This window comes from Giraffa tippelskirchi, chromosome 1 (assembly GCF_054371585.1).
Source record: "Giraffa tippelskirchi isolate mGirTip1 chromosome 1, T2T-mGirTip1v1.2.pri, whole genome shotgun sequence".
NCBI lineage: Eukaryota > Metazoa > Chordata > Mammalia > Artiodactyla > Giraffidae > Giraffa > Giraffa tippelskirchi.
This window is the reverse complement of record NC_137275.1, coordinates 20,663,476-20,676,674: the sequence shown is the minus strand read 5'-3', so window position 1 is coordinate 20,676,674 and position 13,199 is coordinate 20,663,476. Positions and strand designations below refer to the sequence as shown.

Genomic DNA, 13,199 nt, shown 5'->3' with positions numbered 1-13,199 from the left:
TTAAATAGTTTAACTTCTTTAGTCAGAACCCAGAAGTCAACCTCTCATTTCCCTCTCTTACCTTCAAATAAAGAAAGCAATAAACAAGTCCAACATGAAAAGGCAAATCATTGGAAACATTGGGAATGCCAGCATGCCTTCTTATTAGTTCCCATAGTTGTACCCATTATCATCCACCTGAATAGAAGTCTGCATGTCAGACCTTTGGGGTTTTAAAGTGGGAAGTATGCTGTGTGCTTAAGTCCTTTGTCTGTGATGTACTGTCAAGAAAGTGCAGAAATGAACACAGAAAAGAAAGGGAAGGAGAGAAAATTACTGCTTTGGTTTTTCAGCTCATGTTGATTGTAGCCACTTTAAAGGCACTGGGTAAAATACTTTGTAGAAATTGGTTAATCAACCTTTAGTAGGAAGGAACAATATTAGAAACTTTCTCAACTTGCTGGGAAGGTCCTTTTTTAAATTTTTCAAATGCATACTTTATGTTCTTTGTAAATCTAGGCCTTGTCTCCACTAGTTTTTGAAGAATACATAAGATTTGAAGGATGCAGAACCAGATAATGATGTTTTGTGGTTGTCTATAGTCAAGTTTACTTGAATACTTGCAGAAAATGTATATATATATACACACACATACACAGGAACTGTCATGAAGAGATTTTAGTCACTGTGTCTATGAAAGCCATATAGGATTAACCCATAGTTTACACTCGTATAAAGATGAAAATGAACTATTCAGCTCATCTGGGAAGCAGCTGTGCAGAACTGTGGAAAGCAGTGGTAAGGAAAAACCACGATTAGGTAAACAAAGCAACAGAAAGATGGTGAAAAGGGTAAAGGAATAAGAAATTAGAATCCATTTAAACAAAACTTAACTTGGATGAATGAGGAAGAAAGTCTTTTTATGCCAACTCAGTAAATGTTTAATCTGGAAAAGCATGCTTCCACATCTGGCTTATGTTTAATATTGTAAATATCATCACTTTGATTTTTTAATTTTATTTTTGATGTAAATTTTTGTTTATTAACAAAAATAAAATTCAGTGGAGAGACATATTAATATTACAAGTGCTAAATATTTCAAATAAAATAATCAAAATACAAAATGATACCTGTTCTCTAGCATGTGTTAGCAAAAGCCACTAAAGAAGAAAAGTGAAAATATTGGAAAATAGCAAACATTTTTATTGTTTGAATATGAGTCATCTAATATATTAAACACTGTGAAAATTCTCAAAAAGGCCAGAAGACTAGTCTCTGGTATACTTGTAGTACAGTATGATTTTGAAAGTGACCATAAATCATTTAAAAGGAAAAGAGGAAGTAAAAATGTTTCATTTGTATTAATTTTTTTGAGAACAATATTATAATGTTTGTATGCAGTAATGAACTAGCTTCAAACTGAATTATTTCTTAATTTTCTGAGGAATTATCCTGAGGAAGCCTTCTACTCTTCGAGTCAGCCAAACATATTGACATTTGGCTACCAAAGGCTTCCTGGCTCTTCTTCGTAGGGCTTCCAAAAGTAAGGTCATATGTAAGTCAGTCCAAAAAAAAGAAGCCAAGTGGAATAAATTGGGGGTCTACCAACATTGGAAGAGAAATAAATGAAATTGAGCAATAACTTTCCTCTACTTCTCCATGTAATAATAAAGATAATAACTTACATTTATGAGGTTTTAGCATATTTTCACACTTTGTCATTTTAATGTTCTTCACCCATAACACATTATTTCACCCAGTAATTATGACACAATGACTCAAATGTTATTATTCTATAAATGCTATAATAAAATATCTACAGAGTATTACAGATTAAGGTGCAATTAATTAATCATTTGTGAAGGTACAGGAAAGGCTTCTGCAAGAAAATAATTTGAAATTTTCTTGAAAAAAACAAGTAGCAGAAAAGTGAAGGACAGGATGTTCCAAACATGAGCAAGAGCAAGAGAAAGTATGACAGATTTTAGGAATAGTGAGTAACTGATACCTATTGAGCAATCTGAAGTTTCTGAAGTTGAAACTTCAAAACTCCAATACTTTGCCGCCTGATGCAAAGAGCTGACTCATTGGAAAAGACCCTGATGCTGGGAAAGATTGAGGGCAGGAGGAAAAGGGGGAGACAGAGGGCAAGATGGTTGGATGGCATCACTGACTCAGTTGACATGAGTTTGAGCAAATTCCAGGAGACAGTGAAGAACAGGGAAACCTGGTGTGCTGCAGACCATGGAATTGCAAAGATTGGACACGACTGAGTGACTGCACAACAATTCAGCAATCTTGGTCTCCTTGATATATCACAGCCTAGGACCAAACTGAAATGAAATATATAATACACATAAAGAAAGAAGAAGGTGGACTGGCAAGGAAATTTTTTTTTTCAGATGGTATTCCAAAGCAGTTTCTATAAGTGCAGAAGAAATTAAACATTTTATAAAATTTTGTTATGAAATTCAATAATTATATGTTAACACCTGCTATGAGATAAACTCTACTTGACAGCTGGAATTCAACAATCAACAGTAAAGGTCTAACTTCTCTTGAAGTGCTTGTATTCTGGCAGACAGAAACAAAAATTACCAGATGTAATGGTCGAGCATCTTAGTTGCAGACAGTAGAGTCTACTAAAGTTGGCTTAAGCACAAAGAGATTTAATAAGAATATAAATAATTCACAAAGTCATTTGGTGGACAAAAGAAACAGATTCCAGACTGAGTTTCTACACTTGAACCACACTGCAGAACTGAACTGATAAAAAGTTGCAGCTTCTACCACCATCAGGAAACTACATGATCAAGAAGCTTCTAGCACTGTTGACAGCTCCAAAAACATGCTGCTTGTGCAGCAATCAGGAGCTGCAGTGAATCTTCTGCCACACCTGCCAGTTCTAGAACCATGTCTTTTCTACCAAAATCTGTTTGAGAAAAATCATTCCTTCTGTCCTGTTTCTCTCCCCTCATGACTTATTTCCAAATTAATTACTCCTGTGAGAGCTTCTAGTTGGTAGAAACTGAATCACCTGGAAAAACCCAGCTGCAGTGTAATCTTAGAAAGGTAGATTTTAGCTCTCTCACCTCTGCAGTACAGGAAGGCACATCAGAAAGGGATTACAGTGGATATTGAGTGGAACAATCCGTGGTATCTGACAAAAATGATGAGTAAATTGCATGACTTACATTTTTTAATAACTAATTTCAAAAAGTAAATGGCTAGTACTAAGAACAAGTAAGCAGGAGTAACGACTGCTTTTCTGAGTAGGTAAAACGTAAGCTCATTCGTAAAAGAGGAGAGTACTTCCTAACACTCCCTATAAAGAGTGAGGAAGGATAATTTTAGGGAAAGAGATTCTATAGAGGGTAGTAGTTAAGAGTGAGATCTCTAGAACTAAACTGAGTTAAAACCTGTTACTCCCCCCTGCTTACTTTATAATCGTGGGCAAATTACTCAAATTCTCTATTTTATTATCCTTGTTTATAAAACAAAGATAGTAATACTACCTAAGAAGGTTACTGTGAGTATTGCATGATTTAGTGTGTATAAAGCACTTAAAACAGTGACTGGCACATAATATGTACAGTAAAAAAAAGGGGAGGGCATTTATTTTTAACTTTTCCAACATGTTGAGTTTGAGTTATCTATGAGATAAGTCTAGAACTGAGAAGTCTAGAGATACAAATTGAAAATGATTCAACAGATAATTAGTACTTAAATCTCTGGGAAGGAATATTACTAACCAGAGACAAGAAGAGAAGAGATGTAATGTATAAATGCAAAATTTGAGATCCTGGGAAAGTGACCTGGTAATGTAAACTGAGAAGGAAGGTACAGTGGCATGGGAGGAAAAACAGAGGACCATCATAGCATGGAATTCAAGAAAGAAAAGTATTTCAAGAGTGAAGAAGTGATGGAAAATAGTATGTAACCACCTCAAAAAATTAAAAACTAAGTAGAATGACAATGTCATCCAGAAATCCCACTTCTGGGTACATATCCAAAGAAAATGAAAAGAGGATATTAAAAGGTTATCTACATCTGAATGCTGTTCAAATAAAGAAGATGTTGAATATGTTATTATATATATATATAGAGAGAGAGAGAGAATTACTATATATATACATAATTATTCATACATGAGGAAGAAGGAATTGCTTCCATTTGCAACAACATGAATGGACCCTGGAGGCATTATACTAAGTTAAATAAATCATACAGATAAAGACAAACATGCTTATATCATTGATATGTAACGTTTAAAAAGATGAATGCATAGAAATAGAGACAAAATGGTGGTTACCAGGGGCTGGAGTGCATAAAGGGAAATGTTAATCAAAGGGTGCAAACTTTCAGCTATGAATAAGCCATGTGGATCTCATGTATAGCATAGAGATTATAGTGACTAATACTCTCTCATGTACCTGAAAGTTTCTAAGAGAGTGGAGGTTAAATGTCATTACCACAAAAATGAAATATTAATTATCTGATGTGATTCAAGTGTGAGCTAAACAATGTGGTGCTAATCATTTTGCAATATATAAGTGTATCCAATCAACAGAATGTACACCTTAAACTTATACAATGTTATATGTCAATTATAGCTCAGTAAAGCTATGGAAATAGAAAGAAGAAGTACCATCTGTTGATTAAGATGAGGGTTTAAAAATGTCCATTGTGTCTGGAAACGTGGAAAATATTGTTGATGTTGCTCAATTGCTAAGTCATGTCCAGTTCTTCATAACTCCATGGACTCTAGCACGCCAGGCTCCTCTGTCCTCCACTGTCTCCTGGAGTTCGCTCAAATTCATGTCCATTGAGTCAGTGATGCTATCTAATCATCTCTTCCTCTGCTGCCCTCTTCTCCTTTTGTCTTCAATCTTTCCCAGCATCAGGGTCTTGCCAATTAGTTGGCACTTCGCTTCAGGTAGCCAAAATATTGGAGCTTCAGCTTTGGCAACAGTCCTTCCATGAATGTTCAAGGTTGATTTCCTTTAGGATTGAAATTTAGTGACCTTCATAAGAACAGGTTCAGTTATGTGGTGGTTGTATTGGTAAAACTGTAATGTAGTAGATTGAAATAACTTGGAGGTGGAGAAAGAAATAGCATGAATGGGTAGAGGAAGGATATGTGGGGATAAACAAAATATACCCAGGACAAAATAAAACAGTCCCAGTTATAGAATCTGTAGCATAAACTAGAACATGCACACATACACACACTTGAACACATTACATAATAAGCAATTTTGATTTTTGAAATCCATTGCTTTATCAAAGAGTTGATCCTGTATTAAGTACTAATTCAAACCTCTAGAAGTTTGATGAGAAAAAAAAATGAAAGGGGAAGAAATTGTGTGTGTATATTGGTAGCAGTAGATGATAAGAGTAGTCAATCATGGAAGAGAGACATGAGAATGAAGAAAGTTCTTTAGGACAAAAGAGCAAAAAGGACAGGAAAAACATTTAAATCATCCCATCCTTTGTTGTTGTTGTTGTCATTCAGTTGCCCAGTTGTGTCCAACTCTTTGCAACCCCATGGACTGCAGCATGCCAGGCCTCCCTTGCCCTCACCATCTCCCAGAGTTTGCCCAAGTTCATGTTCATTGCATTGATGATGCCATCCAGCCATCCTACGGCATTCTAAAACAATTCTTTTATGTTTTTCTTCTACTATCTTATAATTATACAATGAATATAATAGGGAAAATATTAAAATAACAATGACCTTGTCAGGTTATATACCTTATATTTAAAGAGGCTGGGCTTTGGGATCGCTCAACCTTCATCTGTAATTCTGGTTCTATCATCTTGGGCAAGTGTTTTGACTTCTATGACCCTTAGTTTCTACATCTTATACAAGTTGATAAATACTATCTTCCTCAAATGACAGAAGATATGATCAATATGATATTGCATGTAAATTACCTAGTATGAGAACTATCCCATAGTGTATGTTTAATCTATTAAGATATTGTTAATCAATCACTTCATTAAGTGTTGAGTGTCAATGAGTAAGAAGTTGGTAAATTAAATACGGAATTTAAAGGAATTTATGAAGGTCCATAAAAATGTAAATTTTCATTCAGCATCTATCATGTTAACTATACTTGGAGAAAAATATATGGAGCACGAGAATAATTTTGGTTCTAAAACTGGAAAATGGACAGCTGTGGAATAGAGTGAGTAAAATCACGTCACCACCATAGGTAGAAATTATGCAAAATCAGATAGCAAAGTTGCCTATCAAGGCAGGACTCTCCTTGGGGCATGAATGGGTAGAGGAAGGATATGTAAGGATAAACAAAATACACCCAGTACAGAATAAAACAGTCCCAGGTATAGAATCTGTAGCATAAACTGGAACATGCACACATACACATACTTGAACACATTACATAATAAGCAATTTTGATTTTTGAAATCCATTGCTTTATCAATGGATTTCTCCTGTATTTTTTAGTAGCTCTCAGGATCCACTGGAGACATTCTCTTCTCCTTTGGATGAAGCAGTATAGTGATGCACTGGATGTTACAGGGTACTCTAATTAAACATTCTGGATCTTTCTGAGAATAAGAAAAGAACAAAAATCACTTGCTTCCATATTATACATCATAGTAAATGTAAAAAAAATTTTTTTCTTATTTTTATTTTATTTTTTACTGGAGTATAATTGCTTGTTTGGCTTCACTTGGTAACTTCTAAGATGCTCATGATCCTTAGGTATTGCCACTGGGATATGCAGTTCACTTTATCTGCTTGGAACTTTAAAACCCACTGACATTAGTTCACCATCTGAATTTTCATCTTATTCCTCTGTCTAGAATGACAGGTTCCTGGACTACAGATTTAGTAATCATCAGTGTTTTATCCTCTTGGCTCAGTCACTGTCATCGCTTTCATTTCTTTCAGATATGCATACATAGTTTAGATAAATATGACTAGAGGGTTATTAAGCCTACAATTTCCAAAGAGACTTTAAATTGAATCTTCTTTTAAAGTTTTAGAATAGTTTTCATTTTTCCTTCTCAAAGATTGCCAGTTGAATTCTCCCACTTCTTCCTGAGTTGGCCAGCTAATATTTGGCTTAGGCTAATGTTTGCTTTCTCTCTCTCCATACTCTAATCCCATCATTTCTAAAACTACACACAATTGCATATATATATGTATGTATGTATATAGTATATATCCTTTCAGAAAAACAGTTAAACATTCAAGAGTGGCACTTTTAAATAATAAAATATGATGTTTTTCATCTGAATATCATGCCTCCCTCTTTCTCAGTGTGACATGCCCTGAAGTTACATTTCTTTGTACGAAAAGTTTGAACATTTTCCTTAAGTAAAAAGAAGTAGCAGAAGATTTAACCCAGTTGTTGTTCAGTCACTAAGTTGTGTCCAACTCTTTGCGACCCCATGGACTGTAGCCTGCCCTGCTCCTGTGTCCATGGAATTTTCCAGGCAAGAATACTGGAGTGGGTTGCCATTTCTTCCTCCAGGAAATCTTCCTGACCCAGGGATCGAACCCATGTTTCCTGCATCTCCTGCATTGGCAGACAAATTTTTTACCACTGAGCCACCTGGGAAGTCTTTAGTAACTTAAATCATCTGGGTTACTTATAACGCCTGAGTGAGTGAAAGTGGCTCAGTCATGTCCAACTCTTTGCAACCCCATTGACTGTAGTCTGCCAAGCTCCTCTGTCCATAGAATTTTCCAGGCAAGGATACTGGAGTGGGTAGCCATTTCCTTCTCAAGGGGATCCTCCCAACCCAGGGATCAGATCCAGGTCTCTCTCATTGCAAGAGGATTCTTTACCAGCTGAGCCACCAGGGAATGTAAATGTATGTAAATAGTTGTAGATACCATTTAAATGCTATGTAAAGAGCTGACTCATTGAAAAAGACTCTGATGCTGGGAGAGAATGAAGGCGGAAAGAGAAGAGGCCAACAGAGGATGAGATGGTTGGATGGCATCACTGATTCAATGGACATGAACTTGGGCAAACTCTGAGAGATGGTGAGGGACAGGGAACACTGGCATGCTGCAGTCCATGGGATCATGAAAAGTCAGACACGTCTTCGCAACTGAACAACAGCAAAGAGTTGCCAGAGTATGAAAAATTCAAGTTTTGCTTTTTGGAACTTTCTAGAATTTTTTTTTCTGAATATTTTCAATCCACATTTGGTTAAATCTGTGGATCAAAAATATTCAGGAAAAAAATTCCAGAAAGCTCCAAAAAGTGAACTTAAAATTTTCATCCTCTGGCAACTCTTTACATAGTATTTAAATTGTATTTACAGCTATTTACACAACATTTGCATTATATTAAGTACTATAAGTAACCTAGATGATTTAAAATATACGTGAGAATGTGCATAGTTTATATGCAAATAACACCACTACATCTTATATAAACGACTTGAGCTTTGGTAGATTTTGGTATCTCCAAGATGTGGATACTGAGGGATGATAGTATATCATCAGCCTTTTCTTTCTTTTTTTTTATTAAATTAGTTTATTTATCTATTTTTTAACTTTACAATATTGTATTGGTTTTGCCATACATTGACATGAATCTGCCATGGGTGTAACACATGTGTTCCCCTTCCAGAACCCCCCTCCCACCTCCCTCCCCATCCCATCCCTCCAGGTCATGCCAGTGCACTAGCCCCGAGCACCCTGTATCATGCATCGAACCTGGACTGGCAATTCATTTCACATATGATAATTTACATGCTTCGGTGGCATTCTCCCATATCATCCCGCCCTTGCCCTCTCCCATAGAGTCCATAATACTGTTCTATATATCTGTGTCTCTTTTGCTGTCTCACATACAGGGTTATCTTTGCTGATTTACTAAATTCCATATATACGTGTTAGTATACTGTATTGGTGTTTTTCTTTCTGGCTTACTTCACTCTGTATAATAGGCTCCAGTTTCATCCACCTCATTAGAACTGATTCGAATGTATTCTTTTTGATGGCTGAGTAATATTCCATTGTGTATATGTACCACAGCTTCCTTATCCATTTGTCTGCTGATGGGCATCTAGCTGCTTCTGTGTCCTGGCTATTAGAAACAGTGCTGTGATGAACATTGGGGTACATGTGTCTCTTTCAATTCTGGTTTCCTCTGTGTGTATGCCCAGCAGTGGGTTGCTGGGTCATATGGCAGTTCTATTTCCAGTTTTTTGAGGAATCTCCATACTGTTCTCCATAGTGGCTGTACTAGTTTGCATTCCCACCAACAGTGTAAGAAGGTTCCCTTTTCTCCACACCCTCTTCAGCATTTATTGCTTGTAGACTTTGGATAGCAGCCATTCTGACGGGCATGAAATCGTACCTCATTGTGGTTTTGATTTGCATTTCTCTGATAATGAGTGATGTTGAGCATCTTTTCATGTGTTTGTTAGCCATCTGTATGTCTTCTTTGGAGAAATGTCTATTCAGTTCTTTGGCCCACTTTTTGATTGGGTCGTTTATTTTTCTGGAATTGAGCTGCAGGAATTGCTTGTGTATTTTTGAGATTAATTGTTTGTCTGTTGCTTCGTTTGCTATTGTTTTCTCCCATTCTGAAGGCTATCTTTTCACCTTGCTTATAGTTTCATTTGTTGTGCAAAAGCTTTTAAGTTTAATTAGGTCCCATTTGTTTATTTTTGCTTTTATTTCCAATATTCTGGGAGGTGGGTCATAGAGGATCCTGCTGTGGTTTATGTCGGAGAGTGTTTTGCCTATGTTTTCCTCTAGGAGTTTTATAGTTTCTGGCCTTACATTTATATCTTTAATCCATTTTGAGTTTATATTTGTGTATGGTGTTAGAAAGTGTTCTAGTTTAATTCTTTTACAAGTGGTTGACCAATTTTCCCAGCACCACTTGTTAAAGAGATTGTCTATTCTTGCCTCCTTTGTCAAAGATAAGGTGTCCATAGATGCGTGGATTTATCTCTGGACTTTCTATTTTGTTCCATTGATCTATATTTCTGTCCTTGTGCCAGTACCATACTGTCTTGATGACTGTGGCTTTGTAGTAGAGCCTGAAGTCAGGCAGGTTGATTCCTCCAGTTCCATTCTTCTTTCTCAAGATTGCTTTAACTATTTGAGGTTTTTTGTATTTCCATACAAGTTGTGAAATTATTTGTTCTATTTCTCTGAAATACACCGTTGGTAGCTTGATAGGGATTGCATTGAATCTATAGATTGCTTTGGGTAGTATACTCATTTTCACTATATCGATTCTTCTGATACATGAACACGGTATATTTCTCCATCTATTTGTGTCCTCCTTGATTTCTTTCACCAGTGTTTTATAGTTTTCTATATATAGGTCTTTTGTTTCTTTAGGCAGATGTATTCCTAAGTATTTTATTCTTTTCGTTGCAATGGTGAATGGAATTGTTTCCTTAATTTCTCTTTCTGTTTTCTCATTGTTAGTGTATAGGAAAGCAAGGGATTTCTGTGTGTTAATTTTATATCCTGCAACTTTACTATATTCATTGATTAGCTCTAGTAATTTTCTGGTGGCGTCTTTAGGGTTTTCTGTGTAGTTCATATCAGATAAAATAGAATTTAAAACAAAGGCTGTGAAAAGAGACAAAGATGGGCACTACGTAATGATCAAAGAATCAATCCAAGAAGAAGATATAACAATTATAAATATATATGCACCCAATATAGGAGCACCGCAATATGTAAGGCAAGTGCTAACAAGTATGAAAGGGGAAATTAACAATAACACAATAATAGTGGGAGACTTTAATACCCCACTCACACCTATGGACAGATCAACTAAACAGAAAATTAACAAGGAAACACAAACTTTAAATGATACAATAGACCAGTTAGACCTAATTGATATCTATAGGACATTTCACCCCAAAACAATCTATTTCACCTTTTTCTTAAGCGCACACGGAACCTTCTCCAGAATAGATCACATCCTGGGCCATAAATCTAGGCTTGGTAAATTCAAAAAGATTGAGATAATTCCAAGCATCTTTTCTGACCACAGTGCAGTAAGATTAGATGTCAATTACAGGAGAAAAACTATTAAAAATTCCAACATATGGAGGCTGAACAACACACTGCTGAATAACCAACAAATCACAGAAGAAATCAAAAAAGAAATCAAAATATGCATAGAAACAGATGAAAATGAAAACACAACAACCCAAAACCTATGGGACACTGTAAAAGCAGTGCTAAGGGGAAGATTCATAGCAATACAGGCTCACCTCAAGAAACAAGAAAAAAGTCAAACAAATAACCTAACACTACACCTAAAGCAACTAGAAAAGGAAGAAATGAAGAACTCCAGGGTTAGTAGAAGGAAAGAAATCTTAAAAATTAGGGCAGAAATAAATGCAAAAGAAACAAAAGAGACCATAGCAAAAATCAGCAAAGCCAAAAGCTGGTTCTTTGAGAAGATAAATAAAATTGACAAGCCATTAGCCAGACTCATCAAGAAACAAAGGGAGAAGAATCAAATCAACAAAATTAGAAATGAAAATGGAAAGACCACAACAGACAACACAGAAATACAAAGGATCATAAGAGACTATTATCAGCAACTATATGCAAATAAAATGGACAACCTGGAAGAAATGGATAAATTCTTAGAAAAGTATGACTTTTCAAAACTGAACCAGGAAGAAATAGAAAATCAACAGACCCATCACAAGCACGGAAATTGAAACTATAATCAGAAATCTTCCAACAAACAAAATCCCAGGACCAGATGGCTTCACAACTGAATTCTACCAAAAATTTAGAGAAGAGCTAACACCTATCCTACTCAAACTCTTCCAGAAAATTGCATAGGAAGGTAAACTTCCAAACTCATTCTATGAGGCCACCATCACCCTAATACCAAAACCTGACAAAGATGCCAAAAAAAGAAAACTACAGCCAATATCACTGATGAACATAGATGCAAAAATCCTTAACAAAATTCTAGCAAACAGAATCCAACAACATATTAAAAAGATCATACATCATGACCAAGTGGGCTTTATCCCAGGGATGCAAGGATTCTTCAATATCCACAAATCAATCAATGTAATACACCACATTAACAAATTGAAAAATAAAAACCGTATGATTATTTCAATAGATGGAGAGAAAGCCTTTGACAAAATTCAACATCCATTTATGATTAAAAAAAACCCTCCAAAAAACAGGAATAGAAGGAACATACCTCAACATAATAAAAGCTATATATGACAAACCCACAGCAAAAATTATCCTAAATGGTGAAAAAATGAAAGCATTTCCCCTAAAGTCAGGAACAAGACAAGGGTGCCCACTTTCACCACTACTATTCAACATAGTTTTGGAAGTTTTGGCCACAGCAATTAGAGCAAAAAAAGAAATAAAAGGAATCCAGATTGGAAAAGAAGTAAAACTCTCAATGTTTGCAGATGACTTGATCCTCTACATAGAAAACCCTAAAGACTCCATCAGCCTTTTCTTTAAGAGAGGTTGGTTGGTTTGCCAACACAGAAGGAACAGTTTCAAGCGAACATCACTTTTTATAAATGCACACTTCTGGGAGTAATTTTTAAAGAAGTTGATCAACAACTTTTTACCTTCAACTAGATTTTATAACTGTTCAAATACAAGAATAAATTATTTTACCAGAGTAAAGTAGTATACAGACATATCTCATTTTATTGTGCTTTGCAGATATTGCAGTTGTGTTTTTTTTTTTTAACAAATATAAGGTTTATAGCAACTCTATATCCACTAAGTGGGCTTCCCTGGTGGCTGACCCGCAATGCAGGAGACCTGGGTTCGATCCTTGGGTTGGGAAGATCCCCTGGAGAAGGGAATGGCTACCCACTTCAGTATTCCTGCCTGGAGAATTCCATGGCCAGAGGAGCCTGGCAGGCTACAGTCTATGGGGTCGCAAAGGGTCAGACACGACTGAGTGACTAACACTTTTCACTACATCCACTAAGTCAATTAGTACCATTTTTCCAACAGCATTTGCTCACTTTGTGTCTCTGTGTCACATTTTTGACAATTCTCACAATATGTCAAACTTTTTCATTATTTTATTTGTTATGATGATCTGTGGTCAGTGGTTTTTGATGTTATTGCAAAAAGATTGTGACTTGCTGAAGGCTTGGATGGATGATTGCATTTTTTGGCAAAAAGTATTTTTAAGAATATCATATTACTGTATTTGTTTATTTTTATTGAAGCATAGTTG

General features: G+C 35.8%; 1 protein-coding gene across 5 annotated transcripts in view; it reads left to right on the top strand.

Moving 5' to 3' along the window:
- Window positions 1-13,199, top strand: part of CFAP299 (cilia and flagella associated protein 299) — a 638,853-nt gene that overhangs the window by 556,919 nt on the left and 68,735 nt on the right. The window lies entirely within an intron of this gene.